The sequence below is a fragment of the Oncorhynchus masou genome, chromosome 24, assembly GCF_036934945.1.
Source record: "Oncorhynchus masou masou isolate Uvic2021 chromosome 24, UVic_Omas_1.1, whole genome shotgun sequence".
NCBI lineage: Eukaryota > Metazoa > Chordata > Actinopteri > Salmoniformes > Salmonidae > Oncorhynchus > Oncorhynchus masou.
In genome coordinates, this window is record NC_088235.1 from 95,786,405 (window position 1) to 95,801,459 (window position 15,055).

Consider the following 15,055-nt stretch of genomic DNA (forward strand, 5'->3'; position numbering starts at 1 on the left):
CAAGGAGCGAGACTCAAACCCGGAAGCTTACAAGAAATCCCGCTCTGCCCTCGAAGAACCATCAAACAGGCAAAGCGTCAATACAGGACTTAGATTGAATTGTACTACACTGGCTCTGACGCTCGTCAGAGTATTATTACAGACTACAAAGGGAAGCAGCCCTGTAACACAAGCCTACCAGATGAGCAAAATTGCTTCTATGCTCGCTTCGAGGCAAGTAACACTGAAGCATGCATGAGATCCCCCTCCCCAAAGCCGATGTGAGTAAGACCTTTAAACAGGTCAACATTCCTAAGGCCACAGGGCCAGATGGATTACCAGGACGTGTACTCCGAGTATGTGCTGACCAACTGGCAAGTGTCTTAACTGACATTTTCAACCTGTCCCTGTCTGAGTCTGTAATACCAACATGTTTCAAGCAGACCATCATAGTGCCTGTGCCCAACAACACTAAGATAACCTGCCTAGATGACTACGGACCCATAGCACTCACGTCTGTAGCCATGAAGTGCTGTGAAAGGCTGGTCATGGCTCACATCAGCACCATTATCCCAGAAACTCAACACTGCCCTTTCCCACTTGGACAAAAGTAACATCTATGTGAGAATGCTATTCATTGACTACAGCTCAGCATTCAACACCATAGTGCCCTCAAAGCTCATCACTAAGCTAAGGACCATGGGACTAAACACCTCCAACTGCAACTGAATCCTGGACTTCCTGACGGGCCGCCCCCAGGTGGTGAGGGTAGGTAACAACACATCCACCACGCTGATCCTCAACACAGGGGCCACTCAGGGGTGCATGCTCAATCCCCTCCTGTACTCTCTATTCACTCATGACTGCATGGCCAGGCACGACTCCAACACCATCATCGAGTTTGCAGATGACACAACAGTGGTAGGCCTGATCACCAACAACAATGAGACAGCCTATAGGGAGGAGGTCAGAGACATGGCCTTGTGGTGCCAGGACAACAACCTCTCCCTCAACATGATCAAGGCAAAGGAGATGATTGTGGAATACAGGAAAAGGAGGACCGAGCACGAGAACTATCATGGTCCAAACATACTAAGACAGTCGTGAAAAGGGCACAACAAAGCCTATTCCTTTCACGTTTCAAGTAAGACCCAGATGCAACGTTGTAACAAGTAACAACAGTTTATTAACCTGTTATGGCTGCAATCCCGATACGGGATGGATATGACAACTACCAGTGAAAATAGAGGGCGCCAATCTATTGAATCTATTTTCGTTGTTAATCCCACCAAAATGTCCGATTTCAAATAGGCTTTTCAGCGAAAGCACTACAAACGATTATGTTAGGTCTCCACCAAATCACAATAAGCACAGCCATTTTCCTGCAAAATATAGCCTTCACAAAAACCAGAAATAAAGATAAAATTAATCACCAACCTTGAATTTTCTTCATCAGATGACACTCATAGGACTTCATGTTACACAATACATGCATGTTTTCTTTGATAAAGTTTATATTTATATCAAAATAATCTGAGTTTACATTGGTGCGTTAGATTCACTAGTTCCAAAAACATCAAGTGATTTTGCATAGCCACACCATTCAACAGAAATACTCATCATAAATGTAGATGATAATATAGTTATACACATGGAATTATAGATATACCTCTCCTTAATGCAACCGCTGTGTCAGATTTCAAAAACACTTTAACGAAAAAGAAATGCATGCAATAATCTGAGACGACGCTCAATTTAAAAACACCATAGCCTTAAAAATGGAGTCAACATATACAAGAAATGACATGATACATATTCCCTTACCTTTGACGATCTACATCAGAAAGCACTCCAGGAATTCCAGGTAAAGAATTTGTTCGAAAATGTCCGTTATTTATGTCCAAATACCTTCTTTTGTTAGAGCGTTTGGTATACATATCCGCTAATTCTGGTCAGCGTTATATCGGACAAAAAGTTCAAAAAGTGATATTACCGGTTGAAGAAACATTTCAAACTAAGTACAGAATCAATCATTAGGATGTTTTTAACAAATAGTTTCAATAAAGTTCCAACGCAAGTGACTACCATGAGGAAAAAGTGGGATCACAAAATGGCTGCTTGATGGACAGCTGATATATTCTGCTCTCATTCACTCCCACAATAACATAGAAGCCTCATTATAATTTCTATTGATGGTTGATATCTAGTGGAACCCCTAGACAGTGCAACATTATTCATATCTCAAGGGGATTTCATTGGGGACTCTGGTGAATACATACAAACTCAGATTTCTGACTTCCTGTTTTGATTTCAACTCAGGATTTTGCCTGCCAATATGAGTTATGTTATACTCACAGACATCATTCAAACAGTTTTAGAAACTTCAGAGTGTTTTCTATCCAATAATAATGATACTATGCAATATTAGCAACTATGACTGAGGAGCAGGCCGTTTGATATGGGCACCTTTTCATCCAAGCTACTCAATACTGCCCCTGCAGCATAAAAAGTTAATCCAACAAGGGCAGGCAAAAGACAAGTCAAGGGCAGGCAGAAAAGGTCAACACCGGGAAAACTAGAAAACAATTACAATCGAGAGACAGGAAAAGAGGGAAAAACACTGGTAGGCTTTACGAAATAAAATGAACTGGCAACAGACAAACAGAGAATACAAGTATAAATACACAAGGTATAATGAGGAAGATGGGAACAGGAGACAAAGGGCTGTGAGACATGGATTTAACTCTGGACACATGAAAGGTGGGATGTATATGAACGGTATGGGGCAACAGATAGACGAACAGCAGAGGGGCTAATCATTTGGAAATGGGAAACAGGCCGATAAACCGGGGGGAAAGTTTGCAGGATTCCACCTGGATGGAGAGATCCCGGGTGGATAGCCATACCTTCTGCCCGAGATGATACCGGGGAGCCGGGGTCCGATGTTGATCCGAATGTTGTTGACAACTGGAGGTGGTCTTGAGGAGGGCCAACCGGGCTCTCCTCCAGGTACAACAGCGGCAGACAAATATCTGGTCAGAAGGTATGCCAACCTCTCCTTCTTGCTCGGGGAAGAGTGAGGGCTGATACCCCAGGGAACACTCAAATGGCGATAGGAGACCAGGCAGCGCAAAGTATTCTCGAGGTCCTGGTTGGCTCGCTCCGACTGGCCGTTGGACTGCGGATGGAAGCCAGAGGACAGGCTGGCCGAGGACCCAATGAGGGTGCAGAGCGACTTCCAGAACCGGGTGAGAACTGAGGACCCCGTTCGGAGACCATGTCCATGGGCAGTCCATGGATCTGGAAGACATGCTGCACCATGGGCTGGGCCGTCTCCTTGGCCGAGGGTAGTTTGTGGAGAGGAATGAAGTGGGCGGCTTTGGAAAACCGGTCGACCACAGTCAGGATGGCAGTGTTGCCCTCAGATGGGGGAAACGCTTGACAAAATCCAGGGATATATGGGACCAGGGAAGGTGAGGGACAGGCAGTGGATGCAGAAGACCAGCCGGAGCTTGCCAATGAGACTTTTTCTGAGCTCAGACCGTGCAGGTGGCAACAAATGTGACAACTTCTGGAACCATAGTAGGCCATCAATAGCGTTGCACGAAGGCCAAGAGTTTGATGGGGGCCCGGGTGGCAGGCAAGCCTGGAGAAATGGGCCCACTCCAGGACCGTGGAGCGGACAGTGTCAGGCACAAACATCCGGTTATCTGGGCCCTCCCCAGGGTTCGGCTGGGACCACTGCGCCTCCCGGACCTGTTTCCCTATGCCTCAGCTGAGTGCCGTCGACAGGCACGAGGTGGGAAGGATGGTCTCGATCTCCGGGATGGTAACCGTGGAACTATAGTGGCGAGACAGGGCGTCCAGCTTGATGTTCTTGGACCCCGGCCGGTAAGAGAGGGAAAAGTTGAACCGGGTAAACAGCATGGCCCATCATACTTGCCTGGATTTGAGTCGCATGGCGGTGAGGAGATACTCCAGGTTTTTGTTGTCGGTCCACACAATGAACGAATGTTCCGCCCATTCCAGCCAGTGCCTCCATTCCTCATATGCCATCTTCACAGCAAGAAGCTCTCAATTCCCCACGTCGTAGTTCCTCTCCGTAGCGTTGAGGCGGTGGGAGAAGAAGGCACAGGGATAGAGCTTAAGGTCAGGGCAGAACGTTGGGACAGGACAGCCCACACTCCGACATCCAAAGCATCGGCCTCCACCACGAACTGATGGGAAGGGTCAGGATGAACCAAGACAGAAGCAGTGGTGATGCGGTGTTTAAGGTCCCTGATCGCCCGGTCAGTGGCAGAGGATCATGTAAATGGAGTGCAGACAGAGGGGATGCCAGGATGCTGTAACCCTGGATAAAGCGGCGGTAAAAGTTGGCAAATCCCAGGAAATGTTGCAGCTGCACCCTGGACGTAGGCTGAGGCCAATCCACCGCGGCTCCCACCTTTCCTGGATCCATCTGGACACTCCCAGCAGAGATAATGTAACCCAGAAAGGGGATAGTGGAGTGATGGATCTCGCACTTCTCCACCTTCACAGACAGCTGATTCTCCAGAATGCATTGAAGAACCTGCCATATGTGGAGCACGTGTTCTTGGGGTGAGCGGGAGAAGACGAGGATGTCATCAATGTAGACGAAGACGAACCAGTTAAACCTGTCACGGAGAACATAATTTACCAGAGCCTGGAACACAGCAGGGGAGTTGATGAGGCCAAAAGGCAGAAGCAGAAAAGTTCTCTATATGGCCCACCAGAGTATTCGCTCCTACCGGTGAACCTGGTCTTTTAAAGGACAAGACGACACAAAATGACCAAGAGTCCCACAATAGAGACAACTCTTCGTGTTGATCCTGTATTGTCGTTCCGCTGGGGACATCCCAGCTCTGCCTAGTTGCATAGGCTCGGGAAGAAGGTGACACGGGTGTCTTCAGCGACTCACAGGAGAGATCAGGAACTCTCAGGTTCTCTCGGCAATGAGACCGTCGGCGACTTCCGGGATGACTCGGAGGCAAGGTGGAATCCCTGGACGTGCGAAATCGAATTTACTGTCCCTCCGTCGTTCCCTTAATCGCCCATAGATATGGATGGGCAGGCAAAAGATGGTTCTGTCATGGCACTGTTATGGTTCTGTCATGATACTGTTATGGTTCTGTAATGGTACTGTTATGGTCCTGTCATAGTACTGTTATGGTACTGTTATGGTTCTGTCATGATACTGTTATGGTTCTGTCATGGTTCTGTTATGGTCCTGTCATAGTACTGTTATGGTACTGTTATGGCATCATTATGGTACTGTTATGGCATTTTTATGGTACTGTCATGGTACTGTTATGGAACTGTTATTGTACTGTTATGGTGCTGTTATGGTTCTGTCATCTGTTGTGGTCTGTTGTGGCACTGTTATGGTACTGTATTGTTCTGTTATTGTCACGCCCTGGTCGAAGTATGTTGTGTTTGTCTGCATTTATTTGGTCAGGCCAGGGTGTGACATGGGTTTTTTTGTGGTGTGTTTTGTCTTGGGGGTGTATAGCATAGTCTATGGCTCAATCAGAGTCAGGTGATTATCGTTGTCTCTGATTGGGAACCATATTTAGGCAGCCATATTCTTTGAGTATTTCGGGGTGATTGTTCCTGTCTCTGTGTTTGTTGTCACCATATAGGCTGTTTAGGTTTTTCTGTCATGGTACTGTTATGGTTCTGTTATGGTGCTGTTGTGGTACTGTCTTGTTACTGTTATGGTACATGATATTGTCATTGTACTGTTATGGTATTGTTATGGTTCTGTCATGGTACTGTTATGGTACTGTTTTTGTACTGTTTTGGCTATGTTATGGTACTGTCATGGTACTGTTATTGTACTGTTATTGTACTGTCATGGTTCTGTCATAGTACTGTTATGGTACTGTTATGGTTCTCTCATGGTACTGTCATGGCACTGTTATTGTACTATTATTGTACTGTCATAGTACTGTTATGGTACTGTTATGGTTCTCTCATGGTACTGTCATGGCACTGTTATGGTGTCATGGTAATGTCATTGACCTGTTATGGTCTGTTATGGTTCTGTTGCGGTACTGTTTTGGTACTGTTAGGGTACCATTATGTCACTGTTTCGGTTCTGTCATGGTACTGTTATGTTTCTGTCATGGCACTGTTATTGTACTGTTATGGTTCTGTCACTGTTGGGATACTGGTATGGTTTTGTCATGGTACTGTTATGGTTATATCATGGTACTGTTATGTACTGTTATGGTTTTATTATAGAACTGTGTTGGTACTGTTATGGCACTGTTATGTTTCTGTCATGGTACTGTTATGGTACTATTATGGTTCTGTCGTGGTACTGTTGTGGTTCTGACATGCTACTGTTATTGTACTGTTATGGCACTGTTATGGTTCTGTCATGGTACTGTTATGGTTCTGTCATGGTACTGTTATGGTTCTGTCATGGTACTGTTATGGTACTGTTTTGGTTCCGTCATGGTACTGCTATGGTTCTGGCATGGTCTTGTTATCTTACTGTTATGGTTCTGTTATTGTTCTGTCATGGTACTGTTATGGTTCTCTCATGGTACTGTTATGGCACTGTTATGATAATGTCAAGTAACTGTTAAGGTTCTGTCATGGTAATGTCATTGTACTGTTATGGTACTGTTATGGTTCTGTTTTTTTCATCATGTTACTCTTTTGGTACTGTTATGGTACTGTCACTCTTTTGGTTCTGTCATGGTACTGTTATGTTTCTGTCATGGTACTGTTATTGTACTGTCATGGTTCTGTCATGGTACTGTTATGGTACTGTCATGGTACTGTTATGGTACTGTTATGGTTCTGTCATGGTACTGTTATGGTACTGTTATGGCACTATTATGGTTCTGTAATTGTACTGTTATGGTACTGTTATGGTTCTGTCATGGTACTGTTATGGTTCTGTCATGGTACTGTTATGGTACTGTCATGGTACTGTTATGGTACTGTCATGGTACTGTTATGGTACTGTTATGGTTCTGTCATGGTAATGTTATGGTTCTGTCATGGTATGGTACTGTTATGGTTCTGTCATGGTACTGTTATGGTTCTGTCATGGTACTGTTATGGTACTGTTATGGTACTGTTATGGTTCTGTCATGGTACTGTTATGGTACTGTTATGGTTCTGGCATGGTCTTGTTATCTTACTGTTATGGTTCTGTTATTGTTCTGTCATGGTACTGTTATGGTTCTCTCATGGTACTGTTATGGTACTGTTATGGTTCTGTTTTTTCTGTCATGTTACTCTTTTGGTACTGTTATGGTACTGTTATGTCACTCTTTTAGTTCTGTCATGGTACTGTTATGGTACTGTTATTATTGGTTATGGTTCTGTCATGGTACGGTCATGGTACTGTCATGGTACTGTTATTGTACTGTTATGGTTCTGTCATGGTACTGTTATGGTACTGTTATGGTACTGTCATGGTTCTGTCATGGTACTGTTATGGTACTGTTATGGTTCTGTCATGGTACTGTTATGGTTCTGTACTGTTATGGTACTGTCATGGTACTGTTATGGTTCTGTCATGGTAATGTTATGGTTCTGTCATGGCATGGTACTGTTATGGTACTGTCATGGTTCTGTCATGGTACTGTTATGGTACTGTTATGGTACTGTCATGGTTCTGTCATGGTACTGTTATGGTTCTGTCATGGTACTGTTATGGTACTGTTATGGTACTGTTATGGCACTATTATGGTTCTGTAATTGTACTGTTATGGTACTGTTATGGTTCTGTCATGGTACTGTTATGGTACTGTTATGGTACTGTCATGGTTCTGTCATGGTACTGTTATGGTTCTGTCATGGTACTGTTATGGCAGTATTATGGTTCTGTAATTTTACTGTTATGGTACTGTTATGGTTCTGTCATGGTTGGTTCTGTTATGGTACTGTTATGATACTGTTATGGTTCTGTGATGGTACTGTTATGGTACTGTCATGGTTCTGTCATGGTACTGTTATGGTACTGTCATCGTACTGTTATGGTTCTGTCATGGTACTGTTATGGTTCTGTCATGGTACTGTTATGGTACTGTTATGGTACTGTCATGGTACTGTTATGGTACTGTCATGGTTCTGTCATGGTACTGTTATGGTTCTGTCATGGTACTATTATGGTACTGTTATGGTACTGTTATGGTTCTGTCATGGTACTGGTTATGGTTCTGTTCTGTCATGGTACTGTTATGGTTCTGTCATGGTACTGTTATGTTATGGTACTGTTATGGCACTATTATGGTTCTGTAATTGTACTGTTATGGTACTGTTATGATACTGTTATGTCATGGTACTGTTATGGTTGTCTGGTTCTGTCATGGTTCTGTCATGGTACTGTTATGGTTCTGTCATGGTACTGTTATGGTACTGTTATGGTTATGGTACTGTTATGGTTCTGTCATGGTAATGTTATGGTTCTGTCATGGTACTGTTGTGGTACTGTTATGGTACTGTCATGGTACTGTCATGGTACTGTTATGGTACTGTTATGGTACTGTTATGGCACTATTATGGTTCTGTAATTGTACTGTCATGGTAAAGGTAATGGTACAGTTATGGTACTGTTATGGTTCTGTCATGGTACTGTTTTGGTACTGTCATGGTTCTGTCATGGTACTGTTATGGTACTGTCATGGTACTGTTATGGCACTATTATGGTTCTGTAATTGTACTGTTATGGTACTGTTATGGTTCTGTCATGGTACTTTTATGGTTCTGTTGTGGTACTGTTATGATACTGTTATGGTTCTGTCATGGTACTGTTATGGTTCTGTCATGGTACTGTTATGGTTCTGCTATGGTCCTGTTAAGGTACTGTTGTGCTGCTGTTATGGTTCTGCCATGGTACTGTTATTTTACCGTTATGGTTTTATGATAGAACTGGTATGGTACTGTTATGGTACTGTTATTACCTTACCTACTATATAATTATGTTATTGAGCCACAGGAGAAGCCATGTGTTGTGTTTGAGTGCCTGTCTGGTCAGTATGGCAATGCCAAACATATATTACAAATGTTAATCTGAATACCTGATCAGATGAACTCGTTTTTAAAATTCTGATTTAATTTGAGCCTCAAATACTCTACACACTAACGACAGTGTCTAAGTTGACATTGTAGCAACCAGGACAAAACTATTTCCCTTTCTCTTACACATCATACATTGTGGATGTAGAATATTAACACCTGATCAATTTGGCCATATGCAATTTGTATTGCTATTTTATTATATCTAGGAAGAGTTTTTTTCTATTGACATATCAGAATGCCATTATGCCATTAGTCATGGGATGATATCCATGGTCATTTGAGAGCCTTTAAATCTATTGAATTTTGCAAGACACAGCTGTGCATCATACACTTTATCACCCCCAATTTGAATCACCTTTCAAAAAGTATGCATCAATATATGTAAAGTAAAAAACAAACATAAATCCTACTGATTTTCTTATTTGGCACCATATTTATCTATAAGTGTGAGTTTTGTCTGCGAGATAATTTCCATGGTTATTGTTCAGAGCTGTCTAACAGACAGACAGACCAGTGACAGCTTTTGGAGATGCACAGACAAGACATACTGAGATATTTATGGGCTGATTATAGAGAGGATGGCATTCAATTAATATCTGGAAATGTCATGCCAATTACCTGTGTCAATCATTTTTATATGAGGCTCTGTCGTCAGTTGGTCATGCAGGTTTGTCACTCCCATGGCAATGAGCCACGACCTTGTCTTGGTCTGCATCCCAAATGGCAAACTATTCCCTGTGGGTCCTGGTCAAAAGTAGTGCATTCACCACATAGGGAATAGGGTGCCATTTGGGACGCAGAGGGTTTTGGCCATCTTTCTTTCTGAATAAAAAACATCCTCCACCTCCTATTGGATGAAAGGTCAGGGCTATTAAGGAGATAAAGAAAGACAGAATTATTACACACACTTTAATCATACCCTAAAATCATTGTCTAACGTCAGATAGCGCAACATCCGTCTGCACATTTGTCGCGTAGGAGTGACGTTGCCTGGAGGAAGACAATGACCCCAAAATGTCCTATGCTATTTAAAGATATATTTATATCAGAAGATAATTGCTTTAGAGGGTGTTTTTAACATTTCAGTAATGTTTTCTGTTTAGATCCAATAACACCACATTATCTCAAGTGGAATTAATTTACTGAGTGTTAACCCAACATTATTATTGGGTGGTAACCCCCCCCCCTTTGCCCTCAGAAAAGCCTCAATTCGTTGGGGCAAGGACTAGAAACTGTTCCACATTGATGCTGGACCATGTTGACTCCAATGCTTCCCACAGTTGGCTGGATGTCCATTGGGATGTCCATTTTCATACACACGGGAAACTGTTGAGCATGCATAACCCAGCAGTGTTGCAGTTCTTGACACAAACTGCCTGGCACCTACTACCATACCCTGTTCAAAGGCACGGAAATATTTTGTCTTGTCCATTCACCCTCTGAATGGCACATATATACGCAATCCATGTTGCAATTGTCTCAAGGCTTAAAATCCTCCTTCATCCTGTCTCCTCCCCCTCAACTACACTGATTGAAGTGGATTTAACCAGTGACATCAATAAGGGATCATAGCTTTCACCTGGATTCACCTGGTCAGTCTATGTCATGGAGTTCTTAATGTTTTGTATACTCAGTGTATATATAGTTATTTATTTCCAGATTTATTAAATATGCGTAGAGCTTCAAAATATTTTGGGCCAGTGCACTCAATTATTCCATTGTCTCTGTCTTACCAGGGAGAATAGTCATGCTTCTCATGTAATGAGTCTCATTTGTGAGTGATCAGTTAGTCATGGTTGCTGTGTGGATGAGCTGGCTGGGCCTCTCCAGAGTCTTACTACTAATGACAGAGCAAAAATACAACCTCTCGGGAAACAGTATCTGAAGTGCTTTCAGAAAGTATTCATACCCCTTGACTTATTCCACATTTTGTTGTGTTACAGCTTGAATTCCAAACGGATTCAATATATGCTTTTTCTCATATATCTTCACACAATACCCCATAATGATAAAGTGAAAACAGGTTTTAGAAATGTTTGCAAATATATTGAAAATGAAATACAGAAATGTCTCATTTACATAAGTATTCACACCCCTGAGTCAATACTTTGTAGAAGCACATTTGTCAGTGATTACTGCTGTGAGTCTTTCTGGGTAAGTCTCTAAAAACTTTCCAGTACTGGATTGTGTAACATTTGCCCAATTGTCTTTTCAAATTTCTTCAAGCTCTGACAAATTGGTTGTTGATGTCACGAATATTACCGAAGGTGACTCCCCTTCTTGTTCGGGTGGCGCTCGGCGGTCGTTGTCGCCGGTCTACTAGCTATCACCGATCCGTTGTTCTGTGTTCCTTTGGTTTTGTCTGATTGGTATCACCTGTTTCTTGTTTGGTTGTTAGGGTAGGGTTATATATAGTTTGTTCAGCCCGCTTCTGTTTCGTGCGGGCTTGTTCGTCTTTTCTATGTTTGAGTGTATTTTGTTTGTATTTTGGGTTTCGCGCTGTCCGTTTATATTTCTGATCATTTGTTTTCCTACTTTTGTTCATGTTATTTTTCCTGGACATTAAAGCGTGTTTTTTCCCACATCTTTTGCTCTCTGCGCCTGACTCCACACCTCCTCACTCATTTGCCGTAACAGAAGCCCGCACCACGATATGGAGTCAGCGGGAGCAGCGACCACTCCTCTTCCCACTATGGAGGAGAGAGTCTTTCATCACACGTCCATCCTCCATCGCCTAGGATCAGCGATGGATCAAATGATGGAGAGGGTGGATCGTTGGGAGAGGAATGGTCTCCCTACTACCCCACCAACCCTCCCACCAGCAACTCTACCATCTCCCCCATCTGGATCCGGTTCCAGCGCTCTACGCATTATGCCTCCAAGGGAGTACGATGGATCAGCGATGTGGTGCCAGGGATTCCTGCTTCAACTAGACCTCTACCTGGCCACCGTTCGGCCGGCTCCCTCGGACGAGGAAAGAGTGTGGGTCCTCATCACATGCCTTACGGGTAGAGCCCTGGAGTGGGCTAATGCGGTCTGGAACGGGCCCGACTCAGCGAAGGACAATTACTCGGAGTTCACCCGCCGTTTCAGGGCTGTGTTCGATCACCCTCCAGAAGGTCGAGCGGCGGGTGAGAGATTGTTCCATCTCAGACAGGGGACGAGGAGCGCGCAGGACTTCGCGCTGGAGTTCCGGACCTTGGCCGCTGGAGCAGGGTGGAACGACAGGGCCCTGATAGACCATTACAGATGTAGCCTCAGAGAGGACGTCCGCAGGGAGCTGGCCTGTCGGGACACTACACTTAGCCTGGATGGACTGATAGACCTGTCGATCTGGTTGGACCATCTGCTAGCTGCTCGCGGACGTTCTGAAAGGGTCCTGTCAGTTCTACCTCCTGACCCTCCAGCTCCTATCCCAATGGAGCTAGGAGGGACCGCGTCTAGGGAGATCGGAGGAGGAAGCTCCTCCTGTACTTGTTGTGGCCGGAGAGGGCACACGTCTGGTCGGTGCTGGAGGAATTCATCTGGGAATCGAGAAGGCAGGCAGAACGCTCCTCGGTCACGCCAGGTGAGTAAGCACCACACTCTCCCAGAGTTTCCTGTTGGTCACATGTTCTTATTCATTTGTTTCCTGAATTATTCTCCTTCTCTCCAGCAAAAGGCACGGGTAGATTCAGGCGCAGCTGGAAACTTTATAGATCGCGGACTCGCTCAGAGGTTGAGGATTCCATTAGTAAAAGTAGATCCCCCTTTTCCCGTGCACTCTTTAGATAGTCGACCATTAGGGTCAGGGCTGGTGAGGAAAGCCACAATTTCGTTAGAGATGATTACGCAGGGGAATCACAAGGAGCGAATTAGTTTGTTCCTTATCGATTCACCTGCTTTTCCAGTGGTGCTGGGGATTCCCTGGCTAGCTATTCATAATCCTACGATTTCGTGGAAACAGGGAACTCTCCAGGGGTGGTCTGATGAGTGTTCAGGCAGGTGTGTAGGGGTTTCCATCGGTGCGACAACGGTGGAGAGTCTAGACCAGGTTTCCACCGTGCGCATTCCAGCTGAGTATGACGATTTGGCTATCGTTTTCAGTAAAAAGAAGGCGACCCAATTACCACCCCATAGGCAGGGGGATGTGTGATAAACCTCCAGGGTAACGCTGCACTCCCCAGGAGTCATGTGTATCCTTTGTCCCAGGAGGAGACGGTGGCTATGGAAACTTATATCACCGAGGCTCTGGGACAGGGGTACATTCGGCCCTCCATTTCACATGTCTCTTCGAGTTTCTTTTTTGTGAAGAAAAAAGATGGTGGCTTGCGTCCGTATATTGATTATAGAGGTCTAAATTCCATCGCGGTGGCTTTTAGTTACCCACTACCTCTCATTGCTATGGCAGTGTAATCATTTCACTGAGCGCAATTCTTCACTAAACTGGATCTCAGGAGTGCTTATAATCTGGTGCGTATTCGGGATGGAGATGAGTGGAAAACTGCATTTAGCACTACTTCTGGCCATTATGAGTACCTCGTCATGCCATACGGTTTAAAGAATGCTCCAGCTATATTTCAATCCTTCGTGGATGAGATTCTCAGAGACCTGCACGGACAGGGTGTAGTGGTGTATATTGACAATATTTTGATCTACTCCGCTACACGCACTGCACATGTATCTCTGGTGCGCAAGGTTCTTAGACGACTGCTGGAGCATGACCTGTATGTGAAGGCGGAGAAATGTGAGTTTTCCAAACGATCAGTTTCCTTCTTGGGTTATCGCATTTCCAGCTCTGGGTTGGTAATGGAGGGTGACCGCGTAAAGGCCGTGCGTAATTGGCCAACTCCGACCACGGTAAAGGAGGTGCAGCGGTTCTTGGGGTTTGCCAATTACTACCGGAGGTTTATCAGGGGTTTTGGTCAGGTAGCTGCCCCTATTACCTCACTGCTGAAGGGGGGGGCGGTGCGTTTACAGTGGTCAGCAGAGGCGGACGGAGCTTTTCGAAAATTGAAGGCGATGTTCACTGAGGCGCCGGTGTTGGCGCATCCGGACCCTTCTTTGGCGTTTATAGTAGAGTTGGACACATCCGAGGCTGGGGTTGGAGCGGTGCTCTCACAGCGTTCGGATGCGCCACCGAAGCTCCGCCCCTGTGCCTTTTTTTCGAAGAAACTCGGGCCAGCGGAGCGGAATTATGATGTGGGGGATAGGGAGTTGTTGGCTATGGTTAAGGCCCTGAAGGTGTGGAGACACTGGCTTGAGGGGCTAAGCACCCTTTCCTTATCTGGACTGACCACTGTAACCTGGAGTATATCCGATCAGCTAGGAGACTGAATCCTCGTCAGGCAAGGTGGGCCATGTTTTTCACCAGATTTCGTTTCACTATCTCGTATAGACCAGGTTCCCTCAACACTAAGGCCGACGCGCTGTCAAGACTCTATGACACTGAGGACAGGTCCATCGATCCTACTCCCATCATTCCGGCAGCTAAGCTGGTGGCACCAGTAGTATGGGATGTGGACGCAGACATCGAGCGGGCGCTAAGGGAGGAACCTGCGCCTCCACAGTGTCCGGAGGGTCGTAGGTACGTGCCGCTGGCTGTTCGTGATCAATTGATTCGATGGGCTCATTGTCTACCCTTATCGGGTCACCCAGATATTTTAAGGACAGTGCGAGGTCTTCAGAGGAAGTACTGGTGGCCCACTTTGAGGAGGGATGTGCGATTCTATGTCTCCTCCTGTTCGGTGTGCGCCCAGAGTAAGGCTCCTAGACACCTGCCACGAGGTAAATTACAACCTCTTCCCATTCCACAAAGGCCGTGGACCCATCTATCGGTGGATTTTCTTACTGACCTTCCCCCCTCTCAGGGTAACACAACGATCCTGATCATTGTGGATCAATTCTCTAAGTCCTGCCATCTTATCCCATTGCCCGGTCTCCCTACGGCCCTACAGACTGCGGAAGCTCTTTTCACCCATGTCTTCCGGCACTACGGGGTGCCTGAGGATATAGTTTCTGATCGGGGCCCCCA